We start from the raw sequence: 6649 nt of genomic DNA on the forward strand, positions 1-6649 counted from the left end.
TTTGTTCTGAGCCAATATGGCATTCAGAGCATCAATTTCAAGAACTCTCTTCCTCTGAGGCATCCCATTACTCACAAGATTCCTCTCAGAGGTGTACATGAATTGGTTATTTGCAACCATGTCAATAAGTTCTTGAGCTTCTGCAGGCATTTTCTTTAGGTGAATGGATCCACCTATAGAATGGTCCAGTGACATCTTAGAAAGCTCAGGTAGACCATCATAGAATATATCTAAAATGGTCCACTCTGAAAGCATGCCAGAAGGACACTTTTTGGTCAACTGCTTGTATCTTTCCCAAGCTTCATTGAGGGATTCACCATCTTTTTGCTTGAAGGTCTGAACATCCACTCTAAGCTTGCTCAGCTTTTGAGGAGGAAAGAACTTGACCAAGAAGGCTGTGACCAGTTTATCCTAAAAGTTCAGGCTATCTTTAGGTTGTGAGTCCAACTAGGTTCTAGCCCTATCTCTTACAGCAAAAGAAAAAAGCATGAGCCTGTAGACTTCAGGATCTACTCCATTAGTCTTAACGGTATCACAGATCTGCAAGAACTCAGTTAAAAACTAATAGGGATCTTCTGATGGAAGTCCATGGAACTTGCAGTTCTGTTGCATTAGAGCAACTAGTTGAGGCTTTAGCTCAAAATTGTTTGCTCCAATGGCAGAGATTGAGATGCTTCTTCCATAAAAAGTGGAAGTAGGTGTAGTATAATCACCAAGCATCCTCCTTGCACCTCCACCATTGTTATTGGGTTCGGCCATGTCTCTTTCTTTTTCGAGATTCTCTGTAAGGTTTTCTCTGGATTTTTGTGCTTTAGCTTCTCTTAGCTTCCTCTTCAGAGTCCTTTCAGGTTCAGGATCTGCTTCAACAAGAATGGCCTTGTCTGTGCTCCTGCTCATATGAAAAAGAAGAAAACAGAAAAGAAAGAGGAATCCTTTATGTCACAGTGTAGAGATTCCTTTATGTGAGTAGAAGAAAAGAAGAATAAGAATAAAGAAGAGAGAAATTCGAACACAAAAGAGAAGAGAGGGTTCGAATTTTAAGATGAAGAGAATAGTTAGTAAATGAATAAATAAATAGAAAGAGATGAGAGGGAAGAGTTTTCAAAAATTATTTTGAAAAATAATTAGTGATTTTCGAAAATTAAGAGAAGAAATAAAATTAAAATTAAAATTTGAAACAATTAGTTAATTAAAAAGAATTTTGAAAAAAGAGGGAGGTAATTTTCGAAAATTAGAGAGACAAAAGTAGTTAGGTGATTTTGAAAAAGATAAGAAACAAACAAAGAGTCAATTAGTTAGTTGAAAAAGATTTGAAAATCAATTTTGAAAAGATAAGAAGTTAGAAAAGATTTTGAAATTGATTTTGAAAAAGATATAATTTAAAAAAATATTTTGAAAAGATAGGACTGAAAAAGATATTTTAGAAAAGATTTGATTTTTAAATTTAAAATTTGATTACTTGACTAACAAGAAACTAAAAGATATGATTCTAGAATTTAAAGATTGAACTTTTCTTAACAAGAAAGTAACAAACTTCAAATTTTTTAGTCAATCACATTAATTGTTAGTAAAGTTTTTGAAATTTTGAAATAAAGATAAGAAAAAGATTTTGAAAATCAAATGAGAAAATTTTTGAAAAATAATAAGAAAAATGAAAAAGATTTGATTTTTGAAAAAGATTTTGGAAAGATAGGATTTTTAAAAATGAAATATTAACTTGACTAACAAGAAACAACTAATTTTAAAAATTTTTGACTAAGTCAACCCAAAGATTTCGAAATTTATGAGAGAAATAAGGAAAAGATATTTTTATTTTTGAATTTTTAATAAAGAGAGAGAAAAACACAAAAATGACTCACAACATGAAGATTATGAATCAAAACACAAGATGCATGCAAGAACACTTTGAATGTTAAGATGAACACCAAGAACACATTGAAGATCATGATGAACATCAAGAACTTATTTTTGAAAAATTTTCAAGAAAAGAAAACATGCAAGACACCAAACTTAGAAATTTTTAATGCTTAGACACTATGAATGCAAAAATGCATATGAAAAACAACAAAAAACACAAAATAAGAAAATATGAAGATCAAACAAGAAGACTTATCAAGAACAACTTGAAGATCATGAAGAACATCATGCATGAATTTTTGAAAAATGCAAAAGTTTTTAAAACATGCAATTGTCACCAAACTTAAAAATTGACTCAAGACTCAAACAAGAAACACATAAATATTTTTGGTTTTTATGATTTTATTAATTTTTTTGTATTTTTTTCGAAAATTACTTTTTTGGAAAATCGAAAACAAAGAAAAAAAATTTTTGAGATTTTTGAAAACTTTTTGAAAAGAAAATTACCTAATCTGAGCAACAAGATGAACCGTCAGTTGTCTAAACTCAAACAATCACCGGCAACGATGCCAAAAACTTGGTGCACGAAATTGTGATCATCAACAATGGCACCAATAAACTTGGAGCTCTCAAACGTGAATCACACTTTGTCACAACTTCACACAACTAACCAGCAAGTGCATTGGGTCGTCCAAGTAATACCTTACGTGAGTAAGGGTCAATCCCACGGAGATTGTTGGTTTGAAGCAAGCTATGGTCATCTTGTAAATCTTAGTCAAGCGGATTCAAATGGTTATAATGGTTTTTGAATATAAAGATAAATAAATCATAAAGTAAAGATAGAGATACTTATGTAATTCATTGGTGGGAATTTCAGACAAGTGTATGGAGATGCTGTGTTCCTTCTGAATCTCTGCTTTCCTACTATTTTCATCCAATCATTCTTACTCCTTTCCATGGCAAGCTGTATGTAGGGCGTCACCGTTGTCAATGGCTACTTCCCATCCTTTCAATGAAAATGGTCTAAATGCTCTGTCATAGCACGGCTAATCATCTGTCGGTTCTCAATCATGTCGGAATAGAATCCATTGATTCTTTTGCATCTGTCACTACGCCCAACAATCACGAGTTTGAAGCTCGTCACAGTCATTCAATCCCTGAATCATACTCAGAATACCACAAACAAGGTTTAGACTTTCCGGATTCTTAAGAATGGCCGCCAATAATTCTAGCTTATACCACAAATACTCTGATTAAGGAATCCAAGAGATACACGCTTGATCTAAGGTAGAACGGGAGTGGTTGTCAGGCATGCGTTCATAAGGACAGATGATAATGAGTGTCACAGATCATCACATCCATCAGGTTGAAGTGCAGCGAATATCTTGGAATAAGACTAAGCTTGATTTGAATAGAAGAACAATAGTAATTGCATTAATTCTCGAGGTACAGCAGAGCTCCACACCTTAATCTATGGTGTATAGAAACTCCACCGTTGAAAATACATAAGTGATAGAGGTCCAGGCATGGTCGAATGGCCAGCCCCCAAAACGTGATCAATAGTCTCCAAAGATGAACAATAGATTAAAACTGAGACCAAAGATGTCTAATACAATAGTAAAATGTCCTATTTATACTAGACTAGTTACTAGGGTTTACAGAAATAAGTCTTAGTGTAGAAATCCACTTTCGGGGCCCACTTTGGTGTGTGTTTGGCCTGAGCTTGAGCTTTACACGTGTTGAGGCTTCTCTTGGGGTTAAATGCCAAGTTGTAACGTCTTTTTGGCATTTAACTCTGGTTTGTGACGTGTTTCTGGCGTTTTACTCCAGAATGTAGCATGGAACTGGCGTTGAACGCCAGTTTGCGTCATCTAAACTCGAATAAAGTATGGACTATTATATATTTCTGGAAAGACCTGGATGTCTACTTTCTAACGCAGTTGAGAGCGTGCCATTTAAAGTTCTTTAGCTCTAGAAAATCTATTTCGAGTGCAGGGAGGTCAGAATCCAACAACATCAGCAGTCCTTTGTCAGCCTCCTATCAGATTTTTGCTCAGGTCCCTCAATTTCAGCCAAAAAATACCTGAAATTATAGAAAAACACACAAACTAATAGTAAAGTCCAGAAATGTGAATTTTGCATAAAACTAATAAAAACATCCTTAAAAGTAGCTAGATCCTACTAAAAACTACCTAAAAACAATGCCAAAAAGTATATAAATTATCCGCTCATCAGAGCACCGTCACCAGCAGCACTTTGAGAGGTCTGAACGTCGCAATAGGCGACATTATGAGAGGTCTGAGCATCGCCACAAGCGACGCTATGAGCACCTCAAGCTGATGATCCGATCCGGTGGTGACATCCCCTCCGAGCCCGACACGCCATCCGACACATCTGAGGAGAAGGTAAGCGATCATGAGGAGGAGGCACCTACCCAGGCTAAGCAGGGAGGTCCTGAGCACACTGCCTCACATCATGAGGAGCACCATTAGCTACAGGCCGCTGATCCGAACATTCCTCTACAGACAGAGCCTCTGCTTTAGTAGACCGCTCCGCCTACACTCACAAAGACTGCAGATCTTCAGACCACTACCGAGACACCGGCAGCCCACCCTTCTGGAGATGACACTTCTTTGCACCCAGTTTGAGTGAGCATCAAGGACGATGCTATTATTTAAGTGTGGGGAGGTTGCCATCTCTGGCATATCTTTTGGTGAAACACTACAGACTCTTATCTTATTTTGTTCATTTTCTGTATTTTATTTGCACATTTTTCTCTCTTTTGCTTTTGTTGTATGCTGTATATATCTTGGATATTTTAGCTTAATTTGCATCTTAGTTTACTAGTTATATATTAAGTGGATTAATTAGTATAGTTTACCCTTTTTAGCATATGATAGTTTGGTTTAATTGAAAAATAAAAAGAGTAAGCTAGGAACCGTAGTACATTAAAACAATCCACACACCTTGTATATATAGCATTACATGTTAGTTAGTTAACAACATTTCATCAAGGAGGAACACTAAGATTTTAAGGGGCACCTTAAAAATTTACATTGAGTTGAATGAAAACTCTTAAACTTCTACTTGCATGACATACATAACTGATATGTGATTTATGAGCTTAAAGAACACACACCCCGTGAGTCTTGAGCTTAATTGTATGGTTACATCAAACCATAAATTTCATTCCTGTGTGTCTTGCACTTCTTTTTTATGCTTGCAATCTTTATTTTGTTTTAATCTATATGTCCAATTATAGAATATAGATACATACCAAGAGATGATTGAGGCCATTATTTGTATTTGTGCCCACTTATCCCAAATAAACCTACCTATTAGGCCATCCTTGTTAGCTCCCTTGAGCTTTTTAATCCCCCTTCATTTTATAACCACATTACTACCCTTAAGCAGAAAAACAAAATAAAAAAGTCCCAAGTTGAATCCTTGGTTAGCTTAAGATAGGTATTGTGTATAATTTAAGTGTGGGAAATTTCATGGGAACATGGGATGATAGGAAAAAGTAGGGAATTAAATTGTTACTTGAAAATTTGGGAAGCATGCTCATGTGAAATCAAAATAATTAAATTACCATGTGCATTGAAAAAAAAATAATAATAATACCTTTTAGTGTTTAAATAAGGGGATACAAAAATTACCCCGAATGCGATTACAAAATAATCAATGCACATAGGACAAAAGTCAAAAATAAAATGCATGAGCATGTAACACAAAAGTGGAAAGGTTTGGGTAGCTAGGTGAAGAATTATGAAATTACATATGTATATGTTAGGTGAGATCTTAGACTAGTCAATGATTCACTTTGTTAGCTCACTTAGCCTTATATATACATCCTTACCCTTACCTCAGCCCCATTACAACCTAGAAAAGACCTTATGATTTTTGTATGTCTATATTCAATAATTGTTGATTGATTAGAGGAAAAACAAAGTTTAGAAAGCATGACTAGAAAAGAAGAGAGTGATTAACCCCAAACACTAAGTGACTAGAGAATAAACACGCAATCCAGTGAGGGTTCAATAGCTCATTCTCATGTGTCCATATTTAACTATTAATTATCTTGCAAGTTGTGAACTATCTTAACTAAACTCAATTGTGATTATGCTTTAATATGATTTGGCACTAATGGTACATACATGATTCCTTGAAGATATAAATTAATTTAACTACATGTATGCTTTATATATAGGTGAATAATAACTAGAATTACATGACTCATTTAGGTAGTTGCATTTAGAATAGATTGCATTGCACATGATTCCACCTTTATACCTTTACTCTTTTCTCTTGGATTTAGCATGAGGACATGCTATTGTTTAAGTGTGGGAAGGTTGATAAACCACTATTTTATGATAAATATTGTGCTTAAATTGAATGATTTTATCAACTCTTCACCTACTTATTCATATGAATTTGCATGTGATGAGCGGATATTTTATACGCTTTTTGGGGGTAATTTCATGTAGATTTTAGCATGTTTTAGTTAGTTTTTAGTAAAATAATATTAGTTTTTAGGCAAAAATCATATTTCTGGACTTTACTATGAGTTTGTGTGTTTTTCTGTGATTTCAGGTATTTTCTGGCTGAAATTGAGGGAGCTGAGCAAAAATCTGACTTAGGCTGAAAAAGGACTGCTGATGCTGTTGGATCCTGACCTCCCTGCACTCGAAATGGATTTTCTGGAGCTACAGGAGTCCAAATGGCGCGCTCTCAACGGCGTTGGAAAGTAGACATCCAGGGCTTTCCAGCAATATATAATAGTCCATACTTT

At 34.8% G+C, this 6649-nt stretch overlaps 1 non-coding gene across 1 annotated transcript; it reads left to right on the forward strand.

Annotated features, from left to right (window-relative positions):
* Positions 1-253: 253 nt before the first annotated feature.
* On the forward strand, positions 254-357 carry LOC127746134 (small nucleolar RNA R71). The gene has a single exon (XR_008007753.1). It is a non-coding gene; the product is annotated as a small nucleolar RNA R71 (small nucleolar RNA).
* The last annotated feature ends 6292 nt before the right edge of the window (positions 358-6649 follow it).

This window comes from Arachis duranensis, chromosome 3 (assembly GCF_000817695.3).
Source record: "Arachis duranensis cultivar V14167 chromosome 3, aradu.V14167.gnm2.J7QH, whole genome shotgun sequence".
Classification (NCBI taxonomy): Eukaryota; Viridiplantae; Streptophyta; class Magnoliopsida; order Fabales; family Fabaceae; genus Arachis; species Arachis duranensis.